Source organism: Moschus berezovskii, chromosome X, assembly GCF_049115385.1.
Source record: "Moschus berezovskii isolate FMDL1 chromosome X, NW_MosBer_1.0, whole genome shotgun sequence".
Lineage (NCBI taxonomy): Eukaryota > Metazoa > Chordata > Mammalia > Artiodactyla > Moschidae > Moschus > Moschus berezovskii.
The window spans coordinates 67537984-67557669 of NC_142488.1; the positions used below are offsets into that span (position 1 = coordinate 67537984).

Consider the following 19686-nt stretch of genomic DNA (forward strand, 5'->3'; position numbering starts at 1 on the left):
GAATACATTTGAATCAGTTCTAATGAGGTGAATGAAACTGGAGCCTATTATACAGAGTGAAGTAAGCCAGAAATAAAAATACCAATACAGTATACTAACGCATATATATGGAATTTAGAAAGATGATAACGATTACCCTGTATGCGAGACAGCAAAAGAGACACAGATGTATAGAACCGTCTTTTGGACTCTGTGGGAGAGGGCGAGGGTGGGATGATTTGGGAGAATGGCATTGAAACATGTATATTATCATATGTGGAACGAATCGCCAGTCCAAGTTCGATTCATGATACAGGATGCTCGGGGCTGGTGTACTGGGATGAACCGGAGGGATGGGATGGGGAAGGAGGTGGGAGGGGGGTTCAGGATGGGGAACACATGTACACCCGGGGCAGATTCACGTCAATGTATGGCAAAATCAATACAATAATGTAAAGTAATTAGCCTCCAATTAAAATAAATAAATTAAAAAAATAAAAATAAATTCTACCCCAGATTGGATCATGGTCACGTTGCTTGCTAAAATCTTGGCCTTCTCTGCCCACTGAAAGCAAATGAAAAATACGGAGACAGAGTTTGGAGGAAACAGAAAGGTGGCTTTTATTCTCAGCCGGCCGAGAGGGGAACACAGTAGCCTCATGCTTCAAGAACTGTGCCTCTGCTCCATGAGGGGGAGTCTAGGGGCTTATATAAGGAAAGGAGTCAGTGATGCAGAATGAAGGTGATAGGATCTTGATTTCTTCCTCTTGCATTGTTTCAAAGACAGTGATAAAGCAGCATTAGTAACCCAGTAATTGAGTCTGGTAGTTTGGTGGCTCTGCAGCTTTTTTTCTGACATGTTAGCTACAAGGGGAAAGGTGTTGTAAGGGTAAACACCAGATAGGGGATGTATTTAGCAGAGTCAAAGGAGAAAATGTGAATTGTAGCTCCTGCAGAGTTAGGGGGCAGAAAAGCAAACTTAGTAATAGACATTAGAGTTAGGAGCAGTTAAAGTAAAAATACTAGGAATGTTCAGGCCAGCTCACTGTTCTCTTTATCCTCTTTGTTCTCAGCAAAGAAAGAGAAAGACTCATTCCTCTTTTTTCTTTCTCACTGCAACAGTTACAAGTCTGAATGGAGACTATTGTGTTGAGGCAGTCTGAGCAAAAGAATTGAAAAAGAATTTCCAGACACAGTATTTCAGAAAGGAGTGAGTTTATTAAGAACAAAGAGCAGAGATAATGTGGGCACTGTGATCGCAGTGGGCTGACCACCTGATAGACCAGCTGAAGTCGACAGTTTTTGTGGGTTAATAGCCAACTTTTACAGCCTCAAGACAAAGAAAATTCCTGCTGGCAGGTTGGCATTAGGTAATTGGTTGGGGTGCTATAGGTTGCTTGCTGAAGTGGGCACCTTTGACTAATTGGGAGTCAGGAAGCTTGTTGGTGATGATCAGAGGGCTTTTGGCAACGGTTACAAAGGGGCTCAGTCAGCTTCCCTAGTGGCTCAGATGGTGAAGAGTTTGCCTGCAATGTGGAAGACCTGGGTTTGATCCCTGGGTTGGGAAGATCCTCTGGAGAAGGGAATGGCAACCCAATCCAGTATTCTTGCCTGGAAAATACTGTGGATGGTGGAGCCTGGTGGGCCCCAATACGTGGGGTCACAAAGAGTTGGACACGACTGAGCAACTAACACACACACTCAGTCAGCTTAGGAGGTGACCTTAGTTCTGGGATCCACTTCTGTGGCCTTGGTGCAAAGCTTCATATCTGTGGCCTTTGGCAGGACTCAACATAATGTCTGTTTGTTCTCAACATAAACAAAAATGTTTCAGATTAAATTTTAAGGTTCTTTTGCTGAGAATTGAGTGCCTAAGGATGAACAACTAGTATGGTTGGAAACCAGATTCTGTCCAGTTCACCCTACTTCAATGAGTGCCCACATCTAATGTAAATAACACTTCTTAGGGTTTTTGTTTGATTGTTTTGGTGCTGCTTCAGGCAGACAAATGGTTAACTGCTTACTTACGGGTGACCATTTTAATTTTCACAATAAAGCTGCATTTCCCCCAAATATATTCTTCAAATCTGATTGCTAGCTTATTTGAAAGTAAATCAATGAGGTTTAAATTACAAAAGGATTGGTCTTGAACCACTGGTTGAGGGAAGCTGTAATATAGTCACTTTTTTCTGACTTGCTATTGGTATGAAAAAATTTATGTGATTCTTTTTCAAAGTCTGGAGTTGGGCCAAACTGGAATAGAACAAATCTCTCCAGCCTCTTTTTTTTTTTTTTTCAGATGGAGAGTTACTGAGTCCAAGTTTGCTCTGCTCGCCGCATGTTAGGCCAATAAAACCAAGAGATGAGGTTTTGAGACATGGAAGGGGCTTTATTTGGGTAGCTGGCTGATGGGGAAGATGGCAGGCTAGTACCTCAAAATAACTGTCTTGTCGGGGCCTAGATGCCAGGTTCTTTTATGGATCAGAAATGGGAGGAGGTAAGGAAGCAAAGTAAAAAGACTATTCAATCCTTGCAAATATCTCCTAAAATGGCAAGCCTCAGACTGGGTGTCATGTTAGTTTCACTTCCTTAGAGTCCTTCACAGCTGGTCAGGCTCAGGTTATCTCCTGAGGCCGGCCATTATGTATGCCTCCCTGCTTGAATGCACGCATGCATGCATGGTCAGTTGCTTCAGTGGTGGTTGACTCTTTGTGACCCCAAGGACCATAGCTTGCCAGGCTCCTCTGTCCATGGAATTTTCCAGTCAAGAATACAAGAGTGGGTTGCCATTTCCTCCTCCAGGTGATCTTCCTGACCCAGGGATCAAACACCAGTCGCCTGGGTCTCCTGCATTGCAGGCGGATTCTTTACCCACTGGGCCACCTGGGAAGTTACTATGTATGCTACAATAACAAAAGCAAGCAGCAAGATGAGAGTTAAAGTCACAGAAGCAGATCTAGCATGAATTTAAAATTAACCCTTCCTGGTTACAGAAGGAGGAAGAGAATTCTATGGTAACCTCTTGGAGATAGCTGAAATGAGTCTTTCAGCTTAGCTCTCTGGCTAACATGGTTTTGCTATGTAAAGAGAAGGACTGGAAGGGAAGCAGAAATCTCCACAGGGTAGAAGGTCACATCTGGCCCAGTCAGAGTAAAAACAAAAATTGCATAGAAATGAAATAATATTTGCCTTAGCAGACAAATTGAAAGAGCCAAATCACCTCCCTTTCAAATAAAAATCCATACTGTTTTAGTTGTTTCCATCTCTTTATATTTTAATTAAAAGTGAAACTTTTTACAAAATGCCTTTTTGTGAATAGGCATTTTTTTGAAGTTTTTTTTAATTAATGGATTGAGCTTATATTTTGACTTCTTCCCACACACTTCTGCATTTGTAAAATGGGGGATGAATGTACCTTATAATATTGTTGGATAAATCAGATAATACATGTGTTACGGGCTGAAATGTGTCCCTCCAGAATTCATACATTGAAGTCCTAACCCCCCAGTATCTCAGAACATGTTTGCACAGAGGAAAGACCCAGTGGGGACACAGTGAGAAGACACTGGTCTACAAGTCAAGGAGGGAGACCTCAGAAGAAACCTTGATCTCAAACTTCTAGTCTCCACAACTCAGAAAATAAAGTTCTGTTGTTCAAGTTGCTCAACTTGTGATATTTTCTTATGGCAGCCCTATCAAACTGATAAAGCATGTAAAATATTTAGCATGATGCCTGTTCCATAATAAGTCACATTGTTTCCAACTTAATTAGAGCTTTGATATGGAGAACTATCCCTGCCAGCCTAACTCCTTCATGGGAGATGCAAGACTTGTTAAAATTTAGAACAATTTTTTTTTGCCATACCTTGCAGCAAGTGGGATTCTAGTTCACGGGGATCAAACCCATGCCCTCTGCAGTGGAAGCCTGAAGCCCTAACCACTGGACAGCCAGGGAATTGCCTAAAAGTTTTTTGATCTTCAAGTATGCTTTCACTTACTGAACAGAAGATGAAATTTTTTTAAATGTATTTTTTTAAGTATAGTTGACTTATCATGTATTAGTTTCTGCTGTACAGCATAGTGATTCTGTTATACATATAATCTTTTCCACTGTGTATCACAGGATATTGTATATGGTTCTGTGTGCTATACAGTGGGAACTTGTTGTTTATCCATCCTGTAGTAAATACTCAAACATTACAGAAATGTATAATTTAGCACAGTGTTTTTATTTTTTCATTTTTAAAAATTTATTTTAATTGGAGGCTAATTACTTTACAATATTGTGGTAGTTTTTGCCATACATCAACATGAATCAGCCATGGGACACATGGGTCCCCCCATCCTGAACCTCCCTCCCACCCCATCCCTCTGGGTTGTCCCAGAGCATCGGCTTTGAGTGCCCTGCTCCATGCATCAAACTTGCACTGGTCATCTATTTTACATATGATAATATACATGTTTCAATGTATAATTTAGCACAGTGTTTTTAAAACAATGGGTTGAGAAATCAATATGCTTGCAAGCAACTGGCATTTTGATGTTTTACTCTTTATTATGAAAAATACCTAACATCAAGAAAAGTGGAGAAAATAATATCATAAATTATTATATACTCATTATTTAGATTTTTTCTTGATTTTTGTTCACTTTAAAAGATTTATATGGACTAAAGTTCACTCTTTTTGGTGTATTGTTACATGAATTTAGATAAATACACACAGTCCCAGTCATGTAACCTCCACCACAATCAGTTGATATTCTATGACTGATCCCTCTCAAATCCTGTCATTCTACTCCTTTGTTGCCAACCCTTTCCCCACCCCAGTCCTTGACAAGCACTGATCTTCATTTTATTTCATTTTTTGCCTTTTCCAGAACATTGTATAAATGGAATCATCAGGGCCATGACTAGGGAGAGGCAAAGTGGTATGTCTGTGGAGCAAAATGGAAGGAGCCATCCACTCTCAGGTTCTGATCTTGCAGCTGTACAACCCTGAGCACCAAACTTCCTCATCCTACTCCTCACCCTGGGAATCAGATAGCATTTTGAATGTGGCTTCTTATGACTTAATGTGATGCATTAGAGTCACCCATGCTTTTGCCTTTAATAATGGTTTATTTCTTATTGATGAGTATTATTCCATTGTACCATACTTTTAAAAATCCACTTGTCAGTTCACAGACATTTAAGGTTATTTCCACTTTTTGGCTATTATGAATAGAGCTGCTATAAACATTCATGTGCAAGTCTCTATGTGGATGTATATTCTCATTTATCTTGAATATATACCTAAGAGTGAGAGGGTTGGGTCATATGGTAAGTGTACGCTTAACTTTATAAGAAACTGCCAAGGTATTTCCCAGAATGGTTGTGCCATTTGGTATTCCTACCACAATATATGAGAGCTTCAATTACTCTGCATCCTCACCAGGTCTTGATATTGCCAGCTTTTAAAAAAAGGCATGTAAGACTGTTCCCTGGCGACCTAGTGGTTAGGATTCTGGGCTTTCACTACTGTGGCCTGAGTTCATTCAGTCCTGATTTGGGGAGCTGAGGTCTTGTGTCACATGGCCAAAAACCCCCAAAAAACAAAGAAAGCCATGTAATAGGTGTGTCCATCACCAAAGTAAATTATGTCACCCTGTCTTTAAAACCTTCAGTGTTTATAATGTAAGCGTATTTCTCTGTATAATCACAATATCATTATTATACTTAATGAAGAATAGCAATAATTTCTTAATATCAGATAAAATCTGTTCATATTCAAATTTGCTCAGTTGTCACTAAAGGTCTTTAATGCATTCAGCATAAAAACGTAAACTAGGACGTAAAATGTTAGAGTGTGTTGCATATAGAAAGGATAAACATTTTTTCTTGAAAACTTGGTGTGTGTGTGTTTATACTGGAATGTAAAATAATTTTTTTAAACTGCAAGACATGATCAAAAAAGTTGAAAAGCTTTGATATACAGGTGAAAGTACTGATAAAAGTCAGAAACAAAAGCAAGATGTTCAATAGCGTGACTTCTTGTCAACAGTTTCCTGGAAGTGCCAATGAGAAAGAGAAATAAAAATGTATAAATATTATAAAAGAAAAGACAAAACATTGTTTGCGGACAATATGATTTTCTTCTAGAAAATCTGAGAGAATGTATATAGCCAAAAAGCTTTATCTTATTGTTATTGTTTTTGGTAAAGCAATCACAAAAATTTAATTCACAGTTGTTCAGCTATTCATATCCACATCTAAATCTTACCCCACGTGTAGTTTACAGTTATCTATAGATTGATGAGAGTGATCAAGATTGTATGGTTCTGTTCAAACTTACAGGAAAATGACAGTATCTGCTCTAGCATTGTTTATTTCTCATTGTGTATTTTGTTTGTTTTCCTGTCATACTTTCCCTCATCTTTTTATTTTTTAACCTTTCAACTGAAGTATACATAAAGTGCATAAGCCTGATGAAATTTCATAAACACACTCAAGTAATGAGCAACCAATTAGCAAAGAAAAGACTGTTAGCCCCTCTTTAGTCACTACTCACCACTTGCCTCCCAAATAATTAAAACAAATTTAAAGTGCTGTCTGTAAGCTGAATTATTGTAAAGGGAATCATCCTCTGACCATACTTGCTATAAAGCAAATAACTTTTTAAATACAAGCACTCATTATGTTATCATCTGAATTTTGATACATATTTGCTTTTGAGCACATTTAAAAAATATATTCTACAACCAGTCCATTCTAAAGGAGATCAACCCTGGGTGTTCATTGGAAGGACTGATGCTAAAGCTGAAACTCCATTACTTTGGCCACCTCATGCGGCGAGTTGACTCACTGGAAAAGAGTCTGATGCTGGGAGGGATTGGGGGTGGGAGCAGACGGGGACGACAGAGAATGAGATGGCTGGATGGCATCACCAACTCAATGGAAATGAGTTTGAGTGAACTCCGGGAGTTGGTGATGGACAGGGAGGACTGGCGTGCTGTGATTCATGGGGTCGCAAAGAGTCGGACACAATTGAGTGACTGAACTGAACTGAACTGAAATGAACAGCCAAACTGTTATGTGTGTTAGTCTTTCAGCTGTGTCCAACCATGGGACTTAGCCTGCCAGGCTCCTCTATCCATGGGGTTTCCCAGGCAAGAAAACTGGAGTGGGTTGCCATTTCCTTCTCCAGGGGGATCTTCCCAACCCAGGGAACAAACAAAAGGTCTTCTGCATTGCAGGCAGACTCTTCACTGTCTGAGCCACAGAGTGGTGAGCTTTAATTATGTGAAACTTGAATTATCCATGATACTGTTTACCTTCATTAGTGAAAGTAACTAAATTATCTCTAAATATATATAATGTATTTTTCTTTATATTGCAAGAATACACAGAAGAACTGTACAAAAAAGATCTTCACGACGAAGATAATCACGATGGTGTGATCACTCACCTGGAGCCAGACATCTTGGAATGTGAAGTCAAGTGGGCCTTAGAGAGCATTACTATGAACAAAGCTAGTGGAGGTGATGGAATTCAAGTGGAGCTATTTCAAATCCTGAAAGATGATGCTGTGAAAGTGCTGCACTCAATATGCCAGCAAATTTGGAAAACTCAGCAATGGCCACAGGACTGGAAAAGGTCAGACTTCATTCCAATCCCAAAGAAAGGAAATGCCAAAGAATGCTCAAACTACCACACAATTGCACTCATCTCACATGCTAGTAAAGTCATGCTCAAAATTCTCCAAGCCAGGCTTCAGCAATATGTGAACCATGAACTTCCAGATGTTCAAGCAGGTTTTAGAAAAGGCAGAGGCACCAGAGATCAAATTGCCAACATCCGCTGGATCATGGAGAAAGCAAAAGAGTTCCAGAAAAACATCTATTTCTGCTTCATTGACTATGTCAAAGCCTTTGACTGTGTGGATCACAATAGACTGTGGAAAATTCTGAAAGAGATGGGAATACCAGACCACCTGACCTGCCTCTTGAGAAACCTGTATGCAGGTCAGGAAGCAACAGTCAGAACTGTACATGGAACAACAGACTGGTTCCAAATAGGAAAAGGAGTACGTCAAGGCTGTATATTGTCACCTTGCTTATTTAACTTATATGCAGAGTACATCATGAGGAACGCTGGGCTGGAAGAAGCACAAGCTGGAATCAAGATTGCTGGGAGAAATATCAATAACCTCAGATATGCAGATGACACTACCCTTATGGCAGAAAGTGAAGAGGAACTCTTGATGAAAGTGAAAGAGGAGAGTGAAAAGGTTGGCTTGAAGCTCAGCATTCAGAAAACAAAGATCATGGCATCTGGTCCCATCACTTCTTGGGAAATAGATGGGGAAACAGTGGAAACAGTGTCAGACTTTATTATTTTGGGCTCCAAAATCACTGCAGATGCTGATTGCAGCCAGGAAATTAAAAGACGCTTACTCCTTGGAAGGAAAGTTATGACCAACCTAAATAGCATATTAAAAAGCAGAGACATTACTTTGCCAACAAAGGTCAATCTAGTCAAGGCTATGGTTTTTCCCGTGGTCATGTATGGATGTGAGAGTTGGACTGTGAAGAAAGCTGATCGCCGAAGAATTGATGCTTTTGAACTGTGGTGTTGGAGAAGACTCTTGAGAGTCCCTTGGACTGCAAGGAGATCCAACCAGTCCATTCTGAAGGAGATCAATCCTGGGTGTTCATTGGAAGGACTGATGCTAAAGCTGAAACTCCAATACTTTGGCCACCTCACGCGATGAGTTGACTCACTGGAAAAGACTCTGATGCTGGGAGGGATTGGGGGTGGGAGGAGACGGGGACGACAGAGAATGAGATGGCTGGATCGCATCACCGACTCGATGGACATGAGTTTGAGTGAACTCTGGGAGTTGGTGATGGACAGGGAGGCCTGGCGTGCTGTGATTCATGGGGTTGCAAAGAGTCGGACATGACTTAGCGACTGAACTGAACTGAAATGATGGCTAATAGTGAGAGAAATGTGGTTGATGATTCGTTGTGTGATCAGTCACTATTCTAGTGCTATGCGTATGTGAACAGTATCCTTCAGTTTGTAACTACAATAGTAGTGTTGTAACCACGTGTTCTGGGAAACAAACTCACTGAGAAGGACGATGCAGATAGTGGAGTGCAGTTTATTACACTGGCAGGGCCAAGGAAGAGTCTCCTCTTAGCCACGGACCGCCCCCCCCCCACCAGTTTTTGTGAAAACCTTATATACCCTAAGTATACGTGCACAAACCCACCTCCCCAAATTCCCTGACAATCAAAGTTAACCCGTGATTCATATGCCTTAAACCTAGGTAGTTAAGAGTGGACAGTTATCAATAGGCCTGTGCTCATACCCCAATAAGCATAATAGAATGAATAGAATAGAGTAGAATTCTATTCGGTTACACAGATAATTAAGGTATTATTTTAGGCGATGGAGAGCCCTTTGGCTCTTCCTTCCGGGGGCCTGGTTTTCCAGTTGGTATGTTGTTTCCATAGATACTGGGCATACAGTTCAAAGTCCACAGTCTGGCCCAAGATGCAGTCCTGCTTTCAATATAGAGCCTTTTCTGTTTCCTCCTTTGTAGAATCATTTGGAATTTGTGGATTTGTTGCTTCATCTCACGATAAGGCCAGTGTCTGCTCAAATTTGCCTTGCTTCAAACTTTTCTTAAAGTGTTTCTTTTCCCTCTCTTTTTTTCACTTGCTTTAATTCCAGTCTTTGATCATGAACTATTAGAGTCCCCTAAAGTCACTGAGGCCTTAGGCATGTCCTAGGGTTGCATACTTGTAGAATTGTCTAGCCTTCCCCCCAAACCAAATTTAATTATTCACAATGACAAATACAACTACCGTGGTGAACAGATTCCAGAAAACTGCAGTTGTCAAATTTTATTGTGCATTAGATTCACGTGGGGTACTTGATAAAATTTTATAGCTCCTCTTTCAATTTGTATTGCATTTTTGTATCGTATGGAGTTTCATCTATCATATAATCCAGAAAATCTTGGTGGAGCTCAGACATTTGTGTGGAACTAGACTGAGTTTTGTCCTGGCCCGTCCATTTCCCTGTCTAACTCCATTTTCTAAGCTCTCATGTTTCATCTTTTCCTCACAATCCCTATTATTGTGGCTCACCCAAGCCTGCCCTCTTCTGGTAGTGTTCATTGCATCATTCCTTTTAGCTTTCTTTTCAGAATGAAAATAATAATTTCTTGTTCCCATTTTTCAGAACTCTAGTCTAATTCTTAATAAGGTATTAGGTTCAATTCAGTTGCTCAGTCGTGTCCAACTCTTTGCAACCCCATAGACTGCAGCACACCAGGCTTCCCTGTCCATCACCAATTCCTGGAGTTTGCTCACACTCATGTCCATTGAGTCAGTGATGCCATCCAACCATCTCATCCTCTGTCATCCCCTTCTCCTTCTGCCTTCAGTTTCCCAGCATTAGGATCTTTTCCAATGAGTCAGTTCTTCACATTAGGTGGCCAAAGTATTGGAGGTTCAACTTCAGCATCAGTCCTTCCAATGAATATTCAGGACTGATTTCCTTTAGGATGGACTGGTTGGATCTCCTTGCAGTCCCAAGGACTCTCAAGAGTCTCCTCTAACACCACAGTTCAAAAGTCCAACTCTCACATCCATGCATGACTACTGGAAAAACCATAGCTTTGACTATATGGACAAAGGTATAGTCAAAGGGTAGGTAAATGACAATTGAGATACTAGCTTTCTCCCACCAGTGAGTCTCATCACTGGCATCTGCCTACTTCCTGGTTTCTCCCAAATGTAAATTGAATATTTGATGCAAGTCTTTGTACTATCATGGAGAGACTTTGAAATCCATGAAGATAAATCATACAGAGCACCACTTGGCTCAACTTCAGAGCCTTTCCCTACACTTCAGTTGTCCACACTCATGGCCACATCCAGGGTCTTTTAAGTCACTCATTGCTGTTCCACTTCTAATATCTTAAATTTGTATTTGCAACTCTCTGGCTACTTTTTTCCCATTTAAGGGATTATATTTCCTCATTCTTACTACTCCTAATCTTAGGTCTCCTGTTTTCTCCCAATTTATCAGTCTCCTCCAGACTAATTTTCTTTCCTAACTGGCCTGGGCCCTACAATCAATTACCTCAACCACTATTTTTCCATATTCTTGACTCATCACATTTTGATCTGATAACACCCAAAAACTTTATAGTCTCCTGCTTCAATAAAGTTCTCAGTGCTATACCTCAATCTTTCCAAGAATTCCCGGCCAGCTTTATCTCCCATCCCTTCCTATTCTCTTAGAAATCTCTTTCCACCAATCACTACTCTTACTTTGAATCTTCGCCCCTTCCCTCTCTGATGGTTCTTTCTCCTCTGCACAATATTAGGTAATCACCTAATACAACTCTTGTGGCTCAGCTGGTAAAGAATCTGCCTGCAATGCGGGAGACCTGGGTTCAATCCCTGGGTTGAGTAGATCCCCTGGAGAAGGGAAAGGCTACCCACTCCAGTATTCTGGCCTGGAGAATTCCATGGACTGTATAGTCCAAGGGGTCGCAAAGAGTCAGACACGACTGAGCGACTTTCACTTCACTTTAATACAACTCTCTAACTCCCTAGTTAGCCAAGGTTTCCCAGTTTTACCCGACATTGCCTTAAATGTTTTAAGTACTTGGTAGTTTCTATGTACCAGGAAATCTAAGCAAGGCAGCCACTTGAAGCCATTTGAAGATCCTTATCAATTCTCTCTATTCATACAGCTATCTTTGTACATGACCAAATGGCTAAATGATTCAATAAAAATTCCTTGCATGCTGTGATCTCATTGTTGCTGATCCTTTCTGCCATTTTCCTATGTGGTCTAAAGGGACTGCTCTTGAAACCATATGTGATGACTAGAAGAGGGATAGGAAGAAGTATAATTGCCATAGAGAATTCTGCACACATCACCTTTTCTGCGACTTCTACTGTAGTTTCATGGTATTTGGATTCTCGAGCCAATTGCAGCCCAAAGAGACAACAATTTTCTTGATTTTTGTCTTCTATAGGTATACTAGTAGCATGCTGGTGTTCACTGAACGTGTATGTAGCAGGATTTAGTGATGGCTTTGGCATCTGAGTAAATGAAAACCTTGGGCTTTCATGATGCAGTTGATGGATGACTTTGTTTTCCTCACCTTTATTTTTTTTCTTTGAAATTTATATTTATTTGTTTGTTCAGCATAGTTCAAAGTGCAAATAATACATTTACTTACTTATATAATAATACTTGATAATAGTAATAATTATTACTTCAGTTCAGTCACTCAGTCATGTCCGACTCTTTGTGACTCCATGGACTGCAGCATGCTAGGACTCCCTGTCCATCACCAACTCCCGGAGTTTACCTCAACTCATGGTCATTGAGTCGGTGATGCCATCCAACCATCCCATCCTCTGTTGTCCCCTTCTCCTCCTGCCTTCAATCTTTCCCAGCATCAGGGTCTTTTCAAATGAGTCAGTTCTTCGCATGAGGTGGCCAAAGTATTGGAGTTTCAGTCCTTCCAATGAACACCCAGGACTGATCTCCTTTAGAATGGACTGGTTGGATCTCCTTTCAGTCCAAGGGACTCTCAAGAGTCTTCTCCAACACCACAGTTCAAAACCATCAATTCTTCGGCGCTCAGCTTTCTTTCTAGTCCAACTCTCACATCCATACATGACTACTGGAAAAACCATAGCTTTCACTAGATGGACCTTAGTTGGCAAAGTAATGTCTCTGCTTTTTAATATGCTATCTAGGTTGGTCATAGCTTTTCTTCCAAGGAGCAAACATCTTTTAATTTCATGGCTGCAGTCACCATCTGCAGTGATTTTGTAGCCCCCCAGATATAAACTCTGTCACTGTTTCCACTGTTTCTCCATCTATTTGCCATGAAGTGATGGGACCAGATGCCATGATCTTTCATTTTCTGAGTGCTGAGTTGTAAGCCAACTTTTTCACTCTCTTTCACTTTCATCAAGAGGCTTTTTAGTTCTTCTTCGTTTCTGCCACAAGGGTGCTGTCATCTGCATATCTGAAGTTATTGATATTTCTCTTCATTCCAGTTTTTGCTTCATCCAGCCCAGCGTTTCTCATGATGTACTCTGCATATAAGTTAAATAAGCAGGGTGACAATATACAGCCTTGATGTACTCCTGTCCTTATTTGGAACCAGTCTGTTGTTCCATGTCCAGTTCTAACTGTTGCCTCTTGACCTGCATACAGATTTCTCAGGAGACAGGTCAGGTGGTCTGGTATTCCCATCTCTTTAAGAATTTTCCACAGTTTGTTGTGATCCACACAGTCAAAGGCTTTGGCATAGTCAATAAAGCAGAAGTAGATGCTTTTGTGGAACTCTCTTGCTTTTTCCATGATCCAGCAGATGCTGGCAATTTGATCTCTGGTTCCTCTGCCTTTTCTAAAACCAGCTTGAACATCTGGAATATCACAGTTCACGTACTGTTGAAACCTGGCTTGGAGAATTTTGAGCATTACTTTGCTAGTGTGTGAGATAAATTATTACTTACATAAAACTTAAATTTAGAACTCACATAACCATTCCTGTACCCACTCTTTCCACTCTCATAACTAACCATTTTATTAGTTTCTGATATGTCCTTTTAGTGTTTTTTAGTGGCTCGGAGGGTAAAGAATCCACCTGCAATACTTAGACCTGGGTTTGATCCCTGGGTTGGGAAGATCCCCTGGAGAAGGGAACAGCTACCCATTCCAGTATTCTGGCCTGGAGAATTCCATGGACAGAGGAGCCTGGCAGGCTACAGTCCATGGGGTCGCAAAGAGTTGGACAAAACTGAGACGTTTCCTTTCACTTTCACAATCATACAGATATAAGCAAAAATAAATATATATTTTAATTTCTCCCCTAACTTATTCAAAAGGTATCTTACTACTATATACTAGTCTACATCTTGCTTTCTTCACCTAAGTACATCCTGAAGATAAAGCAGTGCTTACAGAGCTTTTCCATTCTTACAACTTCATATATAGTATAGCATTCTATTGTATACTATAGTTTTTAAAATTTAATCCCCAATTGATAGACAGTTAAGTTTTTTCCTGTCTTTTGCTATTATAAACAATGAGAAAATGTGCATACATTATCCATAAAGTACAGAAGTGTCCTTATTGTGAATAAATTTGCATAAATAAAGCTGTTGGCTAAAAGGGTAAATCCATTAAATCTTTGTTCCACTTAGAGTTTTGTCCCACCATATAGTGTGAGGAAGAGATTGAACTTTTATCTTTTTCTGTAGTAACAGCTACCTGGTTGTATCAACACCATTCATTCAAAAAATAAAGTCCATGCTTACTGCACTGATTTGATTTTGTACTAATTTTCTCTGAGTGTTTGGTTCTATGCTGGATTTTCTTTTTTGTCCCAGTGGTCTGTCTCCTTGTATCGTAGTGACTCAGTGTGTAGTTTTTAAATTTTGCAAGTTCAGCTCAGCATGGTTTTATTAAGGAGGGTGCAGGAACTATAACAAAGAGACCCAAGACTGAACACAGGTAGTTTAACAAGATAGAAGTTGGTTTTTCTCTTATATTAACAGTGTAGAGGTAAGTGGTCCAGGGCTGGTAAAGAAGCTCTGCCATGTCTGAGTCCAAGGTGGCTGCTTCATCTTTTGTTATCTCCTAGCCAGCAGGATGGGGGAAAGGGCCAAAAGAGAACATGAACTTTCCATTTTAGTGTCATATGTGGAATGGCTCACACTGATTTTCCAGAACTTGGTCACTTGGCCACTCCAAGTGGCAAGGGAGATGAAGAAATGTAGTCTCTCACTGGATAGCCATCTAGCTGGCTAAAATTTAGGAGTTCTATTAGTAAATAGGGGGAAATGGTTTCTTCTACAATGGTGACCTAATGCTAAGGACTCTGACATTGAAGGTATTGAGGCACTGTAACCTGAAGAATGGCATAAATTCTTCCCTCCCAGGTTCCAGTGCAAAGGTGTCTAAGGTTCCTATAGGCTTTACTTTCCTGCCCTCACAACATTGGTGCTTTTTTTCCCATCAGAATCACTTACTGTTTACTAGGGCTGCTACCTCTCTCTGTCTCTGTCTCTCTCTCTCTGTGTTCTCATATGTGTGTAGGCTTTTTTCTTTTGCTTGTTCTTTTCTTATTGCTTTACTCACATGTCCTTGGAGATAACAATTTTTTTTTCTGAGGCAACTCATGGGACTTGTTAATGAATTAATTGGCAAAAAGTGGCCTCCCAGAAAACAAAAACAAGAACCTGTTTATACCTCTAAACTTTCCACATCTCTCTCCTTGTTATCCCACTTGAATGTGATAAAGAATGGGTAGTTTAAGGGACCCAAATAAGTGACCCTTTTATATTTGCGGAAGGTGAAATTTACATATGACATGAGATCTGGGTTATAGAAACTGCTATGCTAAAGGATAGGGATGAAAACGAAAAGGAAAGATCCTAAAGCCTTAGAGACCATATTAACTAGACTGGGATACTTTAGAGAGTGAAAGGAGGCACTAAAGTAATTCAATATATATGAAATATTTACCTATTTATCAACAAATTGGCTTTATTATATTGGTAGACTATAAAACAGTACTGTTAAAAACTAATTTCAAAAATAAAATTCTTTCTAAAAGTAAAAACATATGTCACTTCACATTAAAGCAAAAAACACTTATTTGTATTGATTATTTGAACATTAAAAAGTAACACAAGCAGAAGAATTTTTGGTATATATCCACATACTTTAATTGGTTTCTTAGACACACCTGTCTCTAACATCACACTGTCAATATTTCTCTGAAAATGTATTTTTCCATATGGTTGTGATATTTTAATTTAAAAAATTGTCTGCAATTTGTTTCACAGTTGCATTTTTCATAAAATTGCCTGCAGTTTGTCTCATAGTTGCAAATTTTTATAAATTTGAAATGGCAAACATCTTCAATTGACTCTTCTCATCACAATGTTTTTAACTGAGAAAACACCCTCCACAGAAGAAAAAACAATTCTACTAAATGGAAGACATTCTCAATATGGATATTTTTATTAGAAATAGATATATACTTCAACTCAAATATATTCACAGGTTCTGTCTTTTTGCTTCCATTCAGAGTACCTTTCCTTGACTAATGTTTTTATAAGACAAAATCTTGTCCAATAAGTTATCTCTTCTTTTAATTCCTTTCACTGTTTTGACAAATTTAGGTAGTGAAAAATTTTAGAATGTCTCAATTTCATTCCATTCTGGAGCAGATATCCATTTACCTAATTAAAAATACAATCCGCCTCTTTATGCAAAATCTAAAAAGAAATGATAAAAATGAACTTATTTACAAAACAGAAACAGACTCACAGACTTAGAGAACAAACTTATGGTTATTGGGGGGGAGGGTAGGGGGAAGGGACAGTTAGGGAATTTGAGGTCTATATATACTCACTCCTACAAAAAAAAGAATCCTCAGCAAAAGATTTTCCCTACAAGTTGAGATATCTATAAGAAGAGTTATATAGTTTCAAAATCAAATGTTGTACACCATGAAAGATTGTCAGTCTCCAGTATTCCTTGACTGATTGTCAGTCTCCATACCTTCCTTTCTACAAGGTGTATGTATTAGTTTTCTATTGCTGTGTAACAAATGTAACAGTTAAAACAGCATCCACTTATTATCTCATAGTTTCCGTGAGTCAGTAGAATGGGCTCATCTTCGTTGGATAATCTGCTCAAAGTCTCATTAGTCTACCATCTAGGTGTTGGCCAGGTGTTGGCCAGTCTCACCAGAGGTTCAGCTGGGAAAAGATCCACTTTTCTCAGAATGGTGGCAGACTTCATTTCCTTACAATTGTAGTACTGAGGTTCTTGTTTTCTTGCTAGCTATTTACCAAGAGCTGCTCTCAGCTCCTAGAGGCCACCTGTAGATCCTTGCTATGTGGCTCTTTCCATAGTCCCTTTCACAACATGGCAGTTACTTCAAAGCCAGCAAAGGAATCTCTCTAGTGTATGTCTGCAAGAAGCACTCATATCTACCTTGTAATCTAATTATAGGAGTGACATCCCATCAACTTTGGCATATTCCATTGATGAGAAACAAGTTGCAGGCCCTACTCACTCAAAGGGATAGGATTATACAGAGATGTGAATTCCAGAGGGTGAAGATTATGAGAGCCATCTTAGAATTCCTCCCAAGTTTCCCTGGGAAACACTCTGAGTTTGAGATTTGTGGATAGGTGGATTACTGGGGACTGCTTTTGGGAACAACAACAGTAAAGGAGTGAGGAGTAAGGACCTATATGGGAAAATAATCTAAAATAGAGTGGATGTGTATATGTGTGTAACTGACTTACTTTACTGTACTACTGAAACTTACATAACATTGTAAATCAACTACACGCCAATAAAATTTTTTTAATTTTTATATATAAAAATAGATTGGCTAGAGAGGAAAAAGTTGCAATTCGAGGTTGCAATCTCACAGAGTGAGATAGTCCTTCAGAAGTGTTCTGAAATGAAGCAAAGGAACTAGGCCTTTGTGACCTTCACTGAGCAACCACTGCGTGTGGGCTGCCCCTGAGAAGGGGGCATAACCTTAGGCAAGGCAGGTTCAACACAGGACAATTTCTTTCTTTCTTTTTTTTTTAGCAGCAAAGAGCTCAGGTTTTTATTGAATGTGTTACTAAAGAAGTTTAGTTAAAAAGACCAAAGCCCATGTCATCATCAGACTCTTAAAATTCTTCTTTGCTTCTACTTTCTTGTCCTCAGCTGGGGCAGCAGTGTGGATTGGGCAGGACCTCCTATGGGTGCAGCACCAGCTGCCGGTATCAAGTCCACCAGCCCCCATGTTGCAGATGAGGCTCCCAATGTTGACATTGGCCAAAGCCTTTGCAAACAAGCATGGCCAGAAATGCTCAATATTTACATTGGCTGCTTTAAATGAGGGCATTGATCTTATCCTCAGTGACCTTGACCCTCACCTCATCACCGCACAGGATGAGGACTGAATAGATGTAGGTGAGCTCCAAGGTGGAGGCCATAGTGCAGGCAAGTGCTAGATGGGGGCTGCTTGGAGCACTGCTAGTCACCCACATGAAGTGAGGGTCTCACCACAAAATGGCCTTAGCTTCTTCAGAAGGACCAAGCACCTAAGAAGCAGCAGAAGAAAGGGCAACTCACGGCAATTTCTGAGGAAGTACTCAGTCGTGAGTGGTCAGCAACCAATATTTCCAGCAGCTAGGAATAAGTGTCTCATCTCTAAAGGGGGTGAGGGATGGGCGTGGTGGTAGTTCTAAGTGACATGTCACATGTCCACTACACTTGTTTAACCATAAAATCTCCTTAATCAATATATATATTTCCCAAATACTTTGAATAAGATTTAATTGAATTTATAACAACAGAAGTATTCTAAGGCTTCGAAACTCTATTGGTAGGTGAGTCAACAAGGGAGGGGTTACTCAGAAAAAAGTGGTGGTTTTGATATATCATGTCAAGGGTGGGTGAAGGGGATGGAGTTTGGTGGATGAGGGCTCTTTCATACCTTTTATTTTTTAAATCTCAGTTCAGTTCAGTCACTCAATCATGTCCAACTCTTTGCAACCCCATGGACTGCAGCGTGGCAAGCTTCCCTGTCCATCACCGACTCCCGGAGTTTGCTCAAACTCATGTCCATTGAGTCAGTGATGCCATCCAACCATCTCATCATCTGTCGCCCCCTCCTCCTCCTGCCTTCAATCTTTCCCAGCATCAGGGTCTTTTCCAATAAGTCAGTTCTTCCCATCAGGTGGCCAAAGTATTGGAGCTTCAGCTTTAGCATCAGTCCTTCCAGTGAATATGCAGGACTGATTTCCTTTAGGATTGACTGATTTGATCTCCTTGCAGTCCAAGGAACTCTCAAGAGGCTTCCTCAACATCACAGTTCAAAAGCATCAATTCTTTGGCGCTCAGGTTTCTTTACGGTCCAACTCTCACATCCATTTTTAAACCTGGGGTGTATTTATTTATTTTTGGCTGTGGGTGGGGTTTCTCTAGTTGGGGCAAGCAGGAGTTACTCTTCTGTGCAGTGCACGGGCTTATTTTGATGGCTACTCTTTGTTGTGGAGCATGGGTTCTAGGGCACATTGGGCTTCAGTGGTTGTGACTGGAAGGTTCAGTAGGTGTGGTGCACTGGCTTAGTTGCCTCTCAACATGTGGAATCTTCCCAGACAGGGGATGGAACCTATGTACCCTGCATTGGCAGGCAGTTTCTTTACTACTGGACCACCAGGGAAGTCCTCATACCTTTTAATAGCATGCAAAACATCATGCAGGTCCAGGCTAAGATATTAAATTTCCAAATCCAAAGATACATTTCAGTAAAATAAAATAGAATAAGAGCAGAAGCAGGATGAACTTTAATAGGGGGGAAAAATCTAAAGTCCTGTTTAAGTTTAGAAATTACTTATATATATGAAGAAAAGTGTTGCTATGTGTAAAAAGCAGTTCATGTGAAAAAATATCTAAGTTTAATTTACCGCAATTTTATCTCTATGACATGACTGAGAAAAATGATAATGTAACCTTTAAGCTGAGTTAAGTCTATGCTACTGTAAATGACAGTTCTAGTGTATCCTGTGTTAACCAGATCTCATCTGTGCTCAGTTCAAAGTATTTTATAGCACACATAAAGAAAAATGCATGAATCACAAATATACAGCTCA

At 40.0% G+C, this 19686-nt stretch overlaps 1 pseudogene; it reads right to left on the reverse strand.

Moving 5' to 3' along the window:
• Positions 1–17676: 17676 nt before the first annotated feature.
• LOC129535127 (large ribosomal subunit protein P1 pseudogene) lies at positions 17677–18024 on the reverse strand (annotated as a pseudogene).
• Positions 18025–19686: the final 1662 nt, after the last annotated feature.